Source organism: Delphinapterus leucas, chromosome 18 (genome assembly GCF_059928025.1).
Source record: "Delphinapterus leucas isolate spDelLeu-1000000601 "Yukka" chromosome 18, BTC_Dleu_Yukka2, whole genome shotgun sequence".
NCBI lineage: Eukaryota > Metazoa > Chordata > Mammalia > Artiodactyla > Monodontidae > Delphinapterus > Delphinapterus leucas.
In genome coordinates this window covers 4,672,422-4,690,993 of record NC_143146.1, presented here as the reverse complement: position 1 = coordinate 4,690,993, position 18,572 = coordinate 4,672,422, and the positions used below count along the sequence as shown (strand labels likewise).

The 18,572-nt window shown below is 36.5% G+C and overlaps 1 protein-coding gene across 1 annotated transcript in view; it reads left to right on the top strand.

The window, feature by feature from the left end:
- Positions 1-18,572, top strand: part of LOC111176325 (uncharacterized) — a 46,208-nt gene that overhangs the window by 2,965 nt on the left and 24,671 nt on the right. Inside the window, exon 2 of the mRNA XM_089899808.1 lies at positions 17,033-17,160. The gene's annotated coding sequence lies outside the window, so the exon portion shown is untranslated. The remainder of the gene's footprint in view (positions 1-17,032; positions 17,161-18,572) is intronic.

The window sequence follows — 18,572 nt, the reverse complement described above, 5'->3', positions numbered from 1 at the left end:
CAATTTTGATGGAGGAAGAAAATGAGTAGTATTTTCAAATGTTTAAGTAAATAACTTTAAAACTGTATTTTTGTATTCAATTCAGTTATCACTGGATTAATAGTTAAAGATAATTTCATCTTTCAAGGCATCAGATGGTATACCATGCCAAGATCTAATTATAAATACCCTCGGGGGAAGTACTCACATAAGAAAGCAGTATCATGGAGGATGGTAGGCGCCAATGGAAGTAATGGTTTCACGTAACTTAGTAAAATGAAATGTTTTCTCACAATGTAAGGAACAGAATAAAACAAAAAAGCAAGGAACAGATGTCTATTCTTAACAATTTAGATCTAAAGTTCTAGATGTTTTTATCGTACATTGGCAGAGGAGGGGTGGAGCAATCGAGAATGGAGAAAGAGACCCTGAGTATGAGTACCGGCAAGTGTGCTCATTTTGTTGGGGGATGATATGGACAATGGTAAACTGAAATTAGCAGGGGAAATAATTTTACTATCTAGTAAGGAGGGAAGAAAAAAAGAGTCCTGAGGCCAACAGTTTCAAGAATTTCTACTTTTGAGCAATGAAAATAATTGAAATAGGGCTACCTAAATCGTCTTGGGTGACTCTAAAAACAATGCTGAAAGATAAAAAACAGGGTCAGAGATGAATTAACACAGTATCAGTCCTTTTTTATAAATATGAAAAGAAGCAAAATTAAAATATGTACATATTATTCAAGGATATCTATTTTTTTTTTTTTTTTTTTTGAGGTACGGGGGCCTCTCACTGCTGTGGCCTCTCCCGTTGCGGAGCACAGGCTCCGGACGCGCAGGCCCAGCGGCCACGGCTCACGGGCCCAGCCGCTCCGCGGCATGTGGGATCTTCCCAGACTGGGGCACGAACCTGTGTCCCCTGCATCGGCAGGCAGACTCTCAACCACTGCGCCACCAGGGAAGCCCCAAGGATATCTATTATTGTGATAATTCTACAAAGAAACAGGAGGAAATGATTATCACCAAATTAAGAGAGTGATACTATCTCCAGGAATCAACGAGGACAAGATTGGGGAATGACCCACAGGACAATCTAAAGTACTAACATATTTAGCAAAGCTTTGATTCATGGGGTTCATTTTTTTATTATTCTTTAACTTCATCTATTTGCCGTAGACACGTTTGTATGCACGATATATTTCCTAACATATTTTTAAAACAAAATATTTATTACAGTTGCTGAATTTTCTCTTCTTAATGGACACCAACATACAAATTTTCATTAATAACAAACTACAGTTGATCCTTAAACAGCACAGGTTTGAACTGCACTGGTCTACTTATATGTGGATTTTTTTGAGTAAATACAATACTACATGATCTGTGGTTGGTTGAACCTACAATGAAGAACTGCAGACACAGGGAGCGGACCCTGGGGACTTGAGCATCCTGGGATTTTGGTATTCATGTTGGCTCCTGGAACCAGCCCCCCTCGGACACTGAGGCAGACTGTACACAGATTTTCGACTGCTCAGGGCGTTGGCACTCCTAACCTCTGCATTATTCAAGGGTCAAAACTGTACTTGCTAGAGAAAATTTTTCATCATTGCTAATAATCAAAAAACTACCTGAGGGCTTCCCTGGTGGCGCAGTGGTTGAGAGGCCACCTGCCGATGCAGGGAACACGGGTTCGTGCCCCGGTCTGGGAGGATCCCGCATGCCGCGGAGCAGCTGGGCCCGTGAGTCATGGCCGCTGAGGCTGTGTGTCCAGAGCCTGTGCTCCGCAACGGGAAAGGCCACAGCAGTGAGAGAGGCCTGCGTACTGCAAAAAAAAAAAAAAAAAAAAAAAAACCTGAGTGGAGGTGCATTGTTATGTCATTCTGAGACATTGTGCAGTTCTTTATGGTGGGTTTGAAGAGTTTGTGCCATGCTTTTTGCTGTCTTAAATACACTAACAAAAACTATATAGAGTTGCCAAAGTGGTGATAATGTGATAATGCTAGTAATCCGAGGCACTACAATTATTTTAGAAACCAAAGTATGCACAATAAAAATACTGTGAGTGGTAAAAAAATGACAGACATCACTTGTTTGGTTTCTCTTTGAATTTCTAAATAGCCCTGTGCAAACTAATGTGTTCTTAGCTAAAAAGATTGTTTCATATACTAATAAAGTTGTTCTTTTATTTTAGAATAATTTTCATATTTAATTAATGTTATTCAGACTATTCATTTCTTTATCAAATATGTATCAAATCCCGCACAATGACCCATACATGAAATTCACATAGTAAATTCCCGGTTCACTCTAGGTTGTTTTAAATAGTTGTTGGATAAATGATTTGTGGTTAAAAATGAATGAATAAGTTATAAATTTACCAAAATTCCTCCAATGAATAAGCATCAAAACTGGGAGTTGAGCCCACTGTTCTGTATCTGAAGCCTTTGTATCTGTGCTGCCTTCATTTAGCAGGTATGTGAATTGTACCCTAATCTCCAGTTCTGGCTGCTGTCTTCAGAACACACCACTACTATTTGTTTGTTTGTTTGTTTCTCCTGTTTGCATTCAGACTGCCCTGTGCCTTAGAAGATTAGTTTAAATGAATCAACATATTTATTGATCTGCTGTAAGATTCCAAGTAACATCATTCCTCGTGGTAGAAACAGATATTTGAGTCAGGTAAAAGTTTGTATCAACAAACACATGGAATAGTTGGAGGTGGTGGATGGGGTGTCTGAGGAAGGAGAGCGTGACTAAGTCACGTCACAGCATTTTAAAAATTACACTTGAGATGTAGATTTAACCAAGAGCCTAAACTTTTAACTGACATGTGAAGATTGCCTCAATAATAGTCTTGCTTCTTCTACAGACCACATTAGTGAATCACTGGAAAGATATTTTCATGTCAAGAAATGTACTGAGGGAATATGAGGGCAAACTGCCTACCTTCGTTTATGCCAAAGATACCAAATGTTAAAAATGCAAATAGACACACTCTTTTCCTTGCATGCCTAACACTGTGCAAATATAAACTTAGGAAAAGGCCCAATATAATTTGCAGCAGAAAAGTAAATAAGCAAGCACACTCTCTTGACATATTTTGTGGTTCAGTAATACAAGTCTTTTTGTTTACAAAGGAATTTTAAAGTGTTGGTCTTCATGTTTATACTCTGCTGCAAGATTCTGAGTAGGAGGCTTTTTTTTTTGATCTGGTATGTTTTTACACAAAACTCACATGAGATTACTGATCTAAAATAAATGTAAATATTTGTGCGATCCTGCATGTATGGGTAGTCTTTCATTATGTAAAGAGCAGCACTGCTGGCTAATGTTTAATACACACTAAAAGAGATAAAAGTAATCAAGAAATTAAATTTAATAAGTGATGTCATTAGAGCATATTGAATTGTAATGAATATTCACTGTTTTTCTGGTTGATTTTACTATTTTCTAAATCATATTATTTCAGAAGGCTATTGCTTTGACTATTCAAAATATCTTCCTTAGGACATACAATGCTTACATAAAAAGTGTGTATACCAAAATAGTACAGATTTCATTATATATGCATAAACACATGGAAGTGTACAGGAAATAAAAATGTTCTAGAGACAGACATATTCAATTCAGAAGCAAAGCATTAGCATTTTTCTAAAATGCAGCATCTCAAAAGAACAAAGCCAGTCTTATATAATGTTATCTATGTAATATATATTTTATATATTATTTATATCTCATAGTTGAATCATATTTGAATAGCTGGCCAACATTTTTGTGGCATTTCCCAAGGTCTCTGAAGAATATGAAAAATATTAGGAAAAATGCATCCAGGTAAGAAAGAAAGTCTGTATTTGGGGCACATATTTGGCGGGGGCCAGAGTGCCTCCGTCTCACTCCTCTCCAACAAGTCTTCCACACAGTTCTCAGAGTTCTTTTTCTAACATGAAAATGCAATTTGTCATTGTCCTTTCCATTTTTTTCAATGTATCTATCTTTTCTACAGAATAAGACAGACTTCCTTCTTTATAATATCAAGGTCTAGTTCTGCCCACCCATCATATTCATTTCCTGTTTCCTCAGGAGTTGGTGTTTGTTTGGTTTCTTTTATTATGTCTCTGTCTTTTCCATTTCTGCTCATAACCTATTTTGGAAGTTATATCCCTGTATGAGTTTGCAGTAATTTGGTTCATTTTGTGCACTAGAAGGATGTCGGCACTGCCTCTGCCCTACCCCAGAGATAGGCATGTGAGATCGAACTCAGTAAGTCACAATACCCTCTATTTTTGGCAAGTGTAATTAGTTCAGAAAAGAGAAAATGACCCAAAATGAGCCAATCCACTTCTTACCTGGAACTTTTACTGTAGTGTTAGGAGAACTGCAATGACAATAACAATAGCAACAAAAATTCTCATCCTCTAGCTAAACCGATGGATAGGAATATTCAGCTTTAGCTACTGTCTTTGCCAATTCACTGAGAATGAAGCCAACACAGAAGAAAGAAGAGACAAGGTATGGAACCAGGAGTCTAGATGCTGTGATTTAAATCTCTAGATATGGCTTGGTCAGGAAGGACATTCTCAGTTCCCCCTAAATTCAGTTGAGGCAGGTTTCCTTAATAATACATCATTAGTCATTACTAATAGTTCTCCCATCTACATCTCAAACATTAATATTCTACAGTATTGAACCTCTTATACTTTACCAAACAACTTATGTAATTTCATACTTCCCTGGTTTGGCACAATCCCTTCATCGAGAACCCTCTCCCATTGCCTCTCAGCTTAGTTAACCACTTCTCATCATTTCAATCCCAACTGAAATGTTTTCTCCACTGTCAAGATTTCTCTGACCCCATCTTCAGTTTAGTTCATCTTTCTCCTATTCTCCTCCTGCACACATGATATAATTAGTGTCTAGTTAAAATATTCTTGTGCCTGGATGTTTTCATAGTAATTCCTACACAAGTTGAGCAAAAGCTGTGAATGTTAAAACAAACCCTGACACTGTCTAATACTTTGTAAATTTTATATATATAGTGGATAAAGAAATGTATTTTCTAAGTTTTGGAGGCCAGAAATCTGAAATCAAGATCTCAGCAGAGCTATGCTTCTGAAACCTGTAGGGAGAATTCTTTCTTCTTCCTAACTTCTGGTGGTTTTCTAGCGATCTTGGATGACCCTTGGCTTGTAACTACAGCACTTCAGTCTCTGCCTCAATTGTCACTTGGTCTTTTCCCTGTGTGCCTGTGTCTTCCTATGGCTGTCTTCCTCTCTTATAAGGACACCAGTCATATTAGGTAAGGACCCACCCTACCTAATGACCTGATCTTAAGTTAACTGTGTAAAAACCATATTTCCAAATAAAGTCACATTACAGGTATCTTCAGGAGGAGACACATTTCATCCAATGATAATGGCTTTCTTAAATGCATACAAGAATAATATAAATCTATGTTAACAGGCATACAACATATGAAGGTGTAATATGTGATAATAACAACATAAAGGGGGAGGGATACACAGCTGTAGAGGGGCAGAAATGTTGCAAATTATAGAAGTTAAGTTGGTATTTATTCAAACTAGTTTTTTTATAAATTTGATATTAATTGTAACCCCCAGCATAACCATTAAGAAAAATAACTAAAGGGCTTCCCTGGTGGCACAGTGGTTGAGGGTCCGCCTGCCGAGGCAGGGGACATGGGTTCATGCCCCGGTCCAGGAAGATCCCACATGCCACGGAGTGGCTAGGCCCGTGAGCCATGGCTGCTGAGCCTGCGCGTCCAGAGCCTGTGCTCCGCAACGGGAGAGGCCACAACAGTGAGAGGCCCGCGTACTGCAAAAATAAATAAATAAATAAAAATAACTAAAAACAAACAAAAAAAATAGGAAAGGTAATGAGGAGGGGATCAAAATATTACACTAAAAAATCAAGTAAATACAAAAGAAGAAAATAATGGAGAAAATGAGGAACAAAATTATTAAAGAAGTATAGAAAACAAATAGTGAAGTGACAGTAGGAGGTTCTTCATTATTAGTAATTGCATTAAATATAAATGGATTAAACTCTCCAACTTAAAAGCAGAGATTGGCAAAATGGATGAAAAAAAAGTGATCCAAATATATGAGACTCACTTTGTATCCAGAAATACAAATCAATTGAGAGTGATATGTTGGCAAAAGATATACCATTCAATTAGTAACCAATAGAGAGCTGGGTTGGCTCTATTAATATCATATAAAAGGACTTTAAATCAAAAATTGTTACAGGAGACAATGAAGGATATTATACATCAATAAAAGTGTCAATTCATCAAGAAGATATAACAATTGTAAACACATGTGCATCAAACAACAGAGACCAAAAGTATATGAAGCAAACATTGAGAGAATTGAAGAGACAAATAGATAATTCAATATTGAAGTATTCAACTATTATTGTTCTTCAACAATGAATTATCCTTCTTTCAAAAATGAATAGAACAACTAGACAAAAGAATAACAAGGAACTAGAGAACTTGGCCACACTGTAAATCAACTAGACCTAACAGATATAAGAACACTTGCTAACAACAGCAAAATAATACATTTTCCTCAAGTTCACATGGAACATTTTCTAAGATACGTCATGTCTTAGGATGTGAAACAAATCTCAATAAATGTAAAAATATTGAAATCACACAAAGTGTATCCCTCAGCCATAATTAAATGAAGTTAGAAATCAGTAACATAAGGAAGTATGGAAATTTCACAAGTATGTGGAAATTAATCAGTAGGGGTCTCAGAAATGTGTGGAAGAAAAAATATGAGAAAATTGTTTGATTTTCCACAGAGATTCTGAGTACTGTAACCAGGATGTGGAAGGATAGCAAAGCAAGTAGAATGGCAGGAAACCTACATTCTGGGTTCTGGAGGGATGTAGAGATTTAAGGATCTGAATCATCCAAGCGTTCTTTTGTTTGTATCTTTGTTTAATTTTTATAGACACAGATGTTTGATTTTGCAATTGGAAAGTGTCCTGATGGAAATTTTTTTGGATGAAGATAGTTCTAGAAAAATTTGTGGTTAGTTTAGTTGATTTCTCATTTCCCATCCAACCTTCAGATTTGCTAGCAGGAGCCATGGAAAAAAAGAGAGGTAGAATAAAACCCAAAACATGAAAGAGTTGGACATTCTGTACCTCATGTAAAATTTGTTTATAAAACCTTTGAAAGAAGTTGAGTTTCTAGTTCTTCTTTCAGAATTAGGGCAACATAACTTAAAAGCAATCATGATGTGTGTTATGATTGATAGTCACAGTGTGGCTATATTTTGCCATCCATGCTACCACATTGATCAGTCATATGTCAAAGTGAACATTGCCACAAATACTATTCTGTGTGAACTTAGTTTCCTTTAAAGAGTGCTCACCAATTAAGCAAAGCCTTAGGTGAAAAATATATCATCTGGAGAAGAGAGTACAGTAAGTCCCCTACATACAAACAAGTTTCCTTCTGAGAGCACATTCATTAAGTCCAATTTGTTCATAAGTCCAACAGAGTTAGCCTAGGTACCCAACTAACACAATCGGCTATATAGTACTGTACTGTAATAGGTTTATAATACTTTTCAAACAAATACATAAAAAACAGACAAAAAATAAAACATTTTTAATCTTACAGTACAGTACCCTGAAAAGTACTGTAGTACAGTACAACAGCTGGCATACAGGGGCTGGCATTGAGTAAACAGGTAAGACGAGTTACTGACTGGAGGAGGGAGAGGCGGTGGGAGACGGTAGAGCTAAAGGATCCTCAGCAATAGGAGACAGAAGGCAAGCTGCAGTTTCACTCATGCCTAACATTGATGGAACACACGTTCGCATCTTTGAAAGTTCACAATTTGAAGGTTCGTATGTAAGGGACTTACTGTAGTTTGAAAATTTAGAAAGAAAAGTGTTTGTTACAAGGCAAGACACCAATAAGATACAATACAAATGAAAAACAATAACTTCCATTTCTACTGCTTAGGTAAATTTTAGAGTACTGCCAGATCTCTTTGGATAGTGTACTATAGCAGATTAAACATGAGAGTAAATGTGGCCAGTTATAGTCTTCTCTTCAGCACACAGTTATCTATGAATAAAATATACACATATGCATCTTGAGATGAAGGATCTCTTCCCCTATATCCAGACCTTCAGCTCTTTGAAAAATGAGACTAATAAAACAGAGGTTTTTAAAACAATGTCTTACCATGAATGAAATTATGCTCTTACTAGCTGCTTTAAATCTGTTAACTCTATTATGTAACATTCAGCTAAAAATGGGAGAGATGATTTCATGAAAAACTAGCTAATGTTGTAGCTTTGTAATATTTAGAGGGCTAACACTAACCAAAATCCTAAGTCTATTTTAGAACATATGAAACTAGATTTTGCACCTAGTCATCAGTTCCACAGTACCCCCACTGACTGGAAGGAAAAGACGTACCATTACTTAAAATTGTCAGGTAAAATTCAGAAATATTAATTATTAAAAGCATTCTTCATCCCTTATGGCCGTAAATATAAAATAGGCAATACTAACAAGTCCTGATGCATCTAATGCTACTTATGTAAAAGAAGCAAAAAAATCTGGTTCTCAGCTAGTGTTAAAGCAGTTGACATTAGAATAAATCTAAAGGACAATTTAAATTAGGAGTATGAGGTTTGATTAGCAAATTAAGGTAAATCCATCCTTAATGCACACATGTGGGTGGCTAGGTTATATCTTATCAGATACTCACCTTGTAAGAGATAGTTCTTTTTCTAAAGGTTGGCTATTTACTGGCAAGTGAACTCAGAGGGCCAGATGGCCACAGCCATACCAGATCATTAGACAGTTCCTGTTAAGATTTTGGACAACAATTAACAGAAGCCCAGCAGGAGTTCCCCACTGTTGACCCCTAAAGGGTGGCTATCAGCAGCGTATGTGTTTGTTTATACCAGCAGGTCCTTTTAATTAACAACTCTGAGGTGTGTACTTTTTGGAATTTAGTACAGTGTATTAGGAAAAAGTTCTGACAAGGCCCAGTTTAAAAATATAATTCATATTAAAATCAAAGGGAGGGCTTCCATGGTGGCGCAGTGGTTAAGAATCCGCCGGCCAATGCAGGGGACACGGGTTTGAGCCCTGGTCAGGGAAGCTCCCACATGCCACAGAGCAACTAAGCCCACGTGCCACAACTACTGAAGCCCACGTACCTAGAGCCCATGCTCCACAACAAGAGAAGCCATGGCAATGAGAAGCCTGCACACCGCAAGGAAGAGTAGCCCTCACTCGCTGCAACTCGAGAAAGCCCGAGTGCCGCAACAAAGACCCACTGCAGCCAAAAATAAAATAAATTTTTTAAAAAAAGAGTAATCACATACAAGTAAATAAATAAATAAATAAATAAAATCAAAGGGAGAAGACAACAAAATGTCAAGAGGTCTAGTCACAGTACAGATGGGCCAAATATTTATAGGATCCCAACAAAAAAGTCTTTTAGCTGGCTCCAAGGGTTGCTCCTGTTTTCATTCTCTCGTCCCAGTCATGACAAGTTTATATCACCTAAGATCACAGTACTGCCCTGACACTTGGAGGGCTACTGCAGGTGATGAATCCATATCTCCCTCCTTGCTCCTTGCAGTTAGATTCCTTGTCAACATTGATCCAGGTATCATCATAGCTATCAAGTGGACCTCATCATATATGCACAGCATACTCAAGGCAGTGGAATGCTGAGGATATGACAGGGATCTTAGTTCTTTATCTAAAAGATGGACTTAGTGTAATTAATGCGTTTTTCATGATTGGGAAAAGTATACATATTCAATATTGAAAGATTATGTAATTTTTCTTTCATGGTCTTAACCTAATGTTTGATCTTTAAGCATGTGAGATATGGTTGAAAACTGATACATGAGGAAGTAAAAACACCATCTTCAACAGCAAATTTACTCCTGTGTGAGTCATTGACTTGTGATTGTCATAAACAAGGTGGCCCCATGCCAAGAACTCCATCAATATTGACCACATGAGTTTCTGAAAAGCACTGGACTTACTTTCAAGGTCTCCAGAGGTAAAAATAACCATTAATATTAATGATACAAACACAGTAATATAAGCCAATGTTCTGATTATTCACTTTAATTTATTTCGGAATGTTTGCTTAATTTTATCCTCAATAAAGTAATTTTTATTCTGAAAATACCTCTTTAAATCATATTGGTATCTGAACTTTACTCCATATATCAAACTTTGAGCTTTGAACATGCATCTCATTTCCATATTTTTCAAATTTATTTGGTATCTAATATTTCATTTCATTTTGGCAGTACCTGTGGGAAATGGTCAAAGCAGATATTATTGTCCTTATACGTGAGAAAGAAAGAAAGAGAGTCCTACAAGCCTCACAGCATATTAAGGGATTTCAACCCAGGATCCTGATTCTGTGAGGAATGTTTTCCTCACAGGAGAAGGTGTTGTCTCCTGAGCCTCCGTAGGAAACTGCAGAGCGTCCCAGACATCCAGGATACTTACAGATTTACTTGAGGTACTAATCATTTCCACATTCCTAAATCATGAAGAAGTTGTGTACAATGACTTTTTTAATGTTATAATAATATTGTTAAGATCCCAAAGACATTCTACAGCTCTTCATTGTTACTATGTGAGATAAGTTTTGCAAGATCCAGCTGAAATATTAGATGGATAACATTCCAGTATTGTAATTCAAATGTGCATTTTCAAACTGAATAAGAACCTTACGTGGCTGGCTTTGCTTTGAGATTAAATAACAGTTAATGAATTCAAGGAATAAAACAATAGATGACTGTTTCACATTTGATAACTGGGACCCCAACATTTTTACCACAATAATAGTAAATTTAACTTGATATTATATTTGGGGGAAGATGATAATTTAATGTACCATTAATATAAAATAAAGTAGTATTGAAAAATTTGAATGCTAAAAGGTATAATTTTTGATGATTTTATTTGATACTGAATTTCTGTAAAAATAAAACAATTTTAAATCTTCTCCCTTCTAGTGACCTCACCAAATCACTAACTAAGCTGTAATTACATGAATCATTTATAAAATGCTTCAGTTGAGAAAGAGTATAAGTGATAGGAAGGGAGCAGGTATGCACCATACCGGTGTGTGATACCTAAAGGAAAAGACATGGTTACTTGGGGTGTTACTGTAACTGATTTTATATTTAGATTTTAAATTGCATTTGAGCAAGTCACTATTTTTACGTAAAATGGAATGAATACTAAGACAGTGCCAAGATGTTCTGAACAGAAGCACCCTGTTAACACACCTGCTATATATACCTTACATTCTGCAGAGACTGAACTGTATGTATTATTATATTTAAAAGGAATAGACGTGAAGAATGACACCATAATATATCTATGGCAATTATGTCACACATCACAGTAGACAACTTGAAAATCTTATGAGATTCATTAAAACCATACTTGTATCAGAGAATGATGATAAGACTTCATCTTTTAATCTGTGATTACATTTTAAGTCCATTGCCTTTCGTTTTTGTAGATTGATTAATAATGTTTGCTTGGATAATGAAACATTAAATCGTAGCCAAACACTAAACTAATAAAGTGAGAATACTATTTTATGTATTATAGTACACCAATTTATACCATAGAATCAGAGGCTTTAAATAATGTTAGAAATTTTAGCAGTAATCTAATCAAAGTTGTTTAACATCTCTGGGACTTCCCGTTCTTCATTTTAATTTGGTAACTTAACAAAAAACCTACAACTAATTTTGCTAGAGCAAAAGATGGAATCCAGGCCAAATTACCTGTTCAGTATATTTTCAACCACTATACAGTATGCCCTAAATATTGGGTGACCCATTAATTTGCTCAGGGCCTAGGAATTAGGTAAGTCAAATAGTGCCATTTTACATTTTAAACTTAATGGTAATATAATCCCTTTGCTAGTGATGGGATACTTGAGATGATCTTATATAGAAAGTATCTAGTCAAAAACTCTCAATATATAAAGACAATATATATTTTTGAAAGACAAAATTTTGATAAAATATAATTTTAAGTGGAAGTAAAACTTTGCCAAATAGATTCTGAACTTACTCTTCTTAATAATACTCAATTATGGATTTGTAATTAAATGTATTTATTCAGAAATGGACATGTTCTTTTCAGAATGTAACTTTTCCAGTGTTTTTTATTTCTTACTACCACGTGTGTTAGAACTTTTAAATACAAATACTGTGGTGGGCAAAGTTAAATGGAAACATGGAAATTAGGAAAATACTTTTAAGACTTCTTGCAATTTAAGACTTCTTGCAATTCACCTTCCATAGTCAAAAAGAATTTGCTATACCAAAGTTAGTAATGATGGTGAGATGATGTAACTTCTTTAAATAGTACCATCAGGTATCAATTTTAAAGACCAGAGATGCGCTGAACTTCAGTTGATCAAGTCTATTTTAAGGCCATATGAAGAATAACTAGAAGATAGGAAACTAACTTAATAGCGGCACAGACAAGCCTCAGTTAAACCGAATTTCTCTGGATGCAGTGCATGTATGACCATTATGGGGAAAAGATGTGTTTCACCTCAGCAGAAGTCTTCTGCTTCCAGCAGTAGTGCTCTGCCATAATATTGAGCCATGATATTACTCTGTTTGTTTTTGTTAGCTCTAGTCTTCTGGTCACCATCAAGTGTTTCCATTTCCTCCAAAGTAAAACTGTCTTTTGGGGATGAGCCGTTGATTGGATCAGTCAGTCTCCATCAAGTATTGAATACCTTAGTGAATGCAGATTTTCTGGGGTAGCTTGTAGAGTGATGATTGGCTTGTAGCTGGTGTATTTGGGTAGTTGATTATCTTTCATCCAATCTGTGGCCTGATTCGTACGAAACAAAGCATAGTAACAGGAAGAGGATTTGCTTGCATTCAGTAGCATTTAAAATAGAAGTGATGAAACTTTCAGGTACTGATCTTAAATCACTAACACTGGAACCCACCAAGTGCTAGCTCTCATCATTGTCACCATAATTAAAATTTGATACTGATCATTACTACAGGTCATTTCGATTCAGAGCCTGAAGCGCTCTAATCTATAATAACATACTACTAATAAAAACACCCTTTAAGCAAACTTTATCCACTGGATTAAAGTACTGTTTATGAAATGGATGGTAATTCCTTTTGATTCATGCTTAAATCTGGGGCTCAGTTTACACTTTCCATTTTGTTTCCTTACTAATGAATGTGTTAGCCCAAAGGATGTACCTAGGTCTAAGAATGTATCACAGTCACACTTGCTTCCATTGTTAGAGTTGGCTTCTCTAGTCTTAAATTACAACTCACACTTTTTTCCTACATGAAGCTAGCAGAATTGCACAGGTGCTATGCATTGTGGGACAGTTTGACTGTCATATTTTTCATTTTTGTCTTGGTGAGAGAATGAATGGCACATTATCATCAGCCCTTCCATTGATTTTTAGCTGAGTATCTAGGCTTCATTGATTGCCAGCATGGCTATTAATTACAGAAGCTGTCAAGTCGATATGGTTTAGGTATTTTGCTGATGACTGCTTTTTGAGTTTTAGCATTCCTTATGCTTAAAAGTCTTGCAGAAAAGATGCTCACCATCACTAATCATTAGAGAAATACAAATCAAAACCACAATGACATATCACTTCACACCAGTCAGAATGGCCATCATCAAAAAATCTAGAAACAATAAATGCTGGAGAGGGTGTGGAGAAAATGGAACCCTCTTGCACTGTTGGTGGGAATGTAAATTGATACAGCCACTGTGGAGAACAGTATGGAGGTTCCTTAAAAAACTAAAAATAGAACTACCATATGACCCAGCAATCCCACTACTGGGCATATACCCTGAGAAAACCATAATTCAAAAAGAGTCATGTACCACAATGTTCATTGCAGCTCTGTTTACAATAGCCAGGACATAGAAGCAACCTAAATGTCCATCGACAGATGAATGGATATAAACGATATGGTACATATATACAATGGAATATTACTCAGCCATAAAAAGGAATGAAATTGAGTTGTTTGTAGTGAGGTGGATGGACCTAGAGTCTGTCCTACAGAGTGAAGTAAGTCAGAAAGAGAAAAATAAATACCATATGCTAACGCACATATATGGAATCTAAAAAAATGGTACTGATGAACCTAGTGGCAGGGCAGGAATAAAGATGCAGACATAGAGAATGGACTTGAGGACACGGGGAGGGGGAAGGGCAAGCTGGGACAAAGTGAGAGAGTGGCATGGACATATATACACTACCAAACGTAAAATAGATAGCTAGTGGGAAGCAGCCGCATAGCACAAGGAGATCAGCTCAGTGCTTTGTGACCACCTAGAGGGGTGGGATAGGGAGGGTGAGAGGGAGATGCAAGAGGGAGGAGATATGGAGGTATATGTATATGTATAGCTGATTCACTTTGTTATACAGCAGAAACTAACACACCATTGTAAAGCAATTATACTCCAATAAAGATACTAAAAAAAAAAAAAAGAAAAGTCCTGCAAAAGTAAAGTAAAACACACCGTCTTCTACTAGAATTTTGTTGGAAAAAAATGTGCTATAAATATAGGCAAAACATAAAGTAGAAAACTGAAGTAATTATTTAGATAATATAGGCAAAGAAATGCTGTATCCAAATGATTGAAATACGACTTATGAGTAGATTTTAAACTATTCAGAACATTCATTTTTATTTTATTAACAGCTTATGGAATATTTTATTGTTTTCTTCATTACATGATGGTTAAATGTTACCCAGACTAAATCTGCTAGTGACATCAGTAAAGCTGGTTTTATTTTATAAGGGACTTTACTCAGAAAGAATTGAAAACAATATGTAATCATTGAAATGTACACTAAATTATTCTAATGTGTAAACGTGCATATTACATTTGTTACCTTAGTAAAGTCCAGCCATGTTTTAAAATCAGGAAAAAATAAAATGAAAATTTCTATAATTAACTCATATGGTCAAGTTAGAGGTTTTAATCAATATTAAAAATCTTCAACTTGGAATTTAAGGCATTATCATTGCTGCAAGTAGGAAGTATTTTAGAAATATGTCTACACATAATATAAATAAAATCACTGAAGAATAAGTCAGTTATGGGTTAAATTGTGTCCTCACCAAAATATGTTGAAGTCTTAACCTCCGCTACTTCAGAATGTGTCCTTGTTTGGAAATAGGGTCTTGCAGATGTAATTAATTGCAGTAAGATGAGGTCATACTGGAGTAGAGGGGGTCCCTCATCCAGTACGACTGTGTTCTTATAAGAAGCTGGCCATGTGAAGATGAAGGATTGGAGAGATGCATCTACAAGCCAGGGAATAGGAAAGGTTGCCCGCACACCACCAGAAGGTAGGAAGAGATAAGAAAGGCTTATCCTCTATAGGTTTCAGAGGAAACCTGGCCCTGCTGACACCTTGATTTTGAACCTCTAGCCACTGGAATTGTTAGACAATACGTTTCTGTTGTGCTGAGCCATCCAGTTTGTGGTACTTGTTACAGGAAACCAGTGCAAGTTCCTTCAGAAATGATTAGTAACTCGTATCAAATTGAAGACATTGTGTGGTATTTGGAGGAGGTGCATCGAGAATGGTATCGATGGGTCTAAGTATTTCCTTCCGTCTCGGCTGCACATTGCTGATGATTTAACACTTCTTGTTAATGTCCTGTTACATGTAAGATAAAGTCATATGGACAGCAATATAAAAAAGCCTTTGGGGTTCATGTTGAGACCAAATTACAGGCCCCTCCCTAATAAGTCTTTTGAAAAGAATGTCTTCTTGAACCTTGTTTAGGTCCATCAATGAGGCTCACCACTTAGAAGAGAAGCCAGTCTTGAAAATAAGCACATTATTATTGACAGTGAAAAGATCAAAAACAAAACAGAGGTAAGAGAGCAGTGACCTGTGTTGGAAAAGACAGGACAACTTACTGAAAAAGATGACTTCTTAGCTAGGCTTTAAGAATGAATACTATTATTCCATGAACAAGGGCCCTCCAGGGGAAAAAAAAAGCTTTGGGAGAAAAATATGGAGCCCTCAGTATTCATCCAGCTGACAATGCTTCAGTCCTCTCTGCACCACTCAAGATTTCAGTCCAGGTTCCAGCTTTATTTCCAGCTTCCACACTCTGTAACATCAAACAAGTTGTAAGTGAATGTAAACTAGCGTCATTTATTAAATCACTGTTTCTCAAATACAAGCGTCTGCAAAAATGAAAAGGAATTGCAAACATTCGGGCCCTTAGGCTGGTCGGCAGCAGTATAACAACAGCTCCTTCTTTAAGATCAGCCAAATGCATAACACGCCCCTTTCCTAAACCTGCCTTCCCTGTGTCCCCAGCCTCACCATCTCAGCATCTTCCCTGTGCTGAGACAGCGCTAATCAATCACAAGTCACTTTCCTGCTGACAAGGGTGCAGCTAACAGTACTCATCTCAGCACTGAGGCAGCCTCTGTCAGTTAATCAGGGGTGATGTGTGAGTGTGTGTTTGTGTGTTAGTATAAAGGGGATGCAGAGGTCTCACAACTGTAGATTCCTTCAGAAGGGGTGAAAGATGGATGGGTAAGGATTTCAATGATGAGAAAAGATAGAAAACGAGAGAAAGAGGGAATTCCCCGGTGGTCCAGTGGTTAGGACTCTGCGCTTTCACTGCCGAGGGCCCGTGTTCAGTCCCTGGTCAGAGAATTAAGAACCCTGAAAGCTTCGCAGCGCTTTCGAGAGAAAGAGTATTTATATGAAGCTGAAAGAAAATACATTTTTAGTCCCTAGAAAATATATACTGTCCAGAAAATGTTTTACGCATTTACAAAAATCTTTTGATAGACTTCATGTAATCCTACAGCAGCTAAACCGTCATGAGCAGATGACACCAGCTTGCTCTCACAAGTGTGTTTAATACAGCATAATTTACGGTTTTCAGTTCCAAAATAAGTACCGTTTATCCATCTGGCACCTCTTCCTCCTTTGTCTCCTCTATCACAGTGTCACCTGTGAGTGGAGTAGCCTCCGGGCGTGAGCCCTCTGGACAGCTGTTCTTCTCTCAATCAGCAAAGATGCTCGTGGTGTGTCAGGCCCATGAGAGCTCGCTGGCAAAACAGAGGTAGTACTGGGTGGGTACCAGTCTGACCTTCTCTAAATCTTTTAATAAGAAACTGTTTGCTCTAGGGGAATATCTGCAGAGAATTAAGTAAATTGAACAAAATGATTATTCTGAGTTGGAAGGTTCCATGAATTCTTTCAGCTGTTTGAGTACAGTCACGGAAAGGCACACATTCTTATCCCTATTTATCTAACTCTAAGCATACAAAGAGAAAGCATTTCAACATACGAGGGCAATTGAAGTACAACTAATATGGTAAAGTGCTACCTTTTTTCAGATATTATTTCCTGCACACGGTATTGGCGACCTGATTTCCTGGGCCCAGTGCAAAATAAAAAGGGGGGAGGGCCTCGCTAAAAATTATTAAGAACATCAAGATGGCAACAGCAGAGCATTAAGGCAAGTGTGGGCCCTTCTGAGGTGGGCTTGTGTGGCTGCATAGGTCTTATACCTGTGAAGCCAGCTCCGTCTTCATGGTTTGACTCGCCATATTCTATGTTTATTTTATCACTACTGGACCTAGTATTTTCGTTTACCAATGATCCCTTTTCTTTTTTTACTATATGATAGATGAGCTCGTTTTCCCTTTATTCATAGTCTTACTTGAAAGGGAGAAAACAAATGTCAAATACAGTTTTTAATTTATTTACTATTGACAAATTATCAGTTTCTTCCTAGGCAGAAAGGACATGTAAAATAAGTTTAGATGTTATAAAGCAGAAACTAACACACCATTGTAAAGCAATTATACTCCAATAAAGATGTAAAATAAAATAAAATAAGTGTAGAATTCCATGGATTAAAAAAAAAGAGGACATAAATTATAATTATAAACATTTGACATATTTAATATATAATAATAATATATTAAACAGTAATTCAGAAATGACTTTAAATGACATTTTCTTTCATGTTATTTTTCACTTATTTACCATTCTGATATCATCAGCATTGCTGAACAGAGAAACACTATTCCCAGTTTAAAAAGTATTAAAAACAAAGGATGTAAAATTTCACAAACCAAATGTATTACAATATATCAGTTTTGTGCTGACTGATAATGCAGATATGGACTCTCCTTTACTATTTCATCCTAAAAACCCAATTGCATGCAAACCTATAGATTTCGATTTCTTTATTGAGAGAGAACAATTAATATCCAAATTACTTAAGCTGGTATGCATATGTTATTTTTCTTGCCAAATTTTTGAGCTATATTTTATTAATATGTATCATAAAATTCACCCACTTGAGGTATACAATTCATCGATTTTAGTAACTTTAGTACGTGGTGCAACCATCATCAAAAATCAGTTTTAGAATGCTTTCATCCTTCTAACAACATCCCTCATACCCCTTTACAGTAAATCCCCATTCCCACCCTGAGCCCCAGGCAACCACTAGTCTAATATTTCCTGTCTA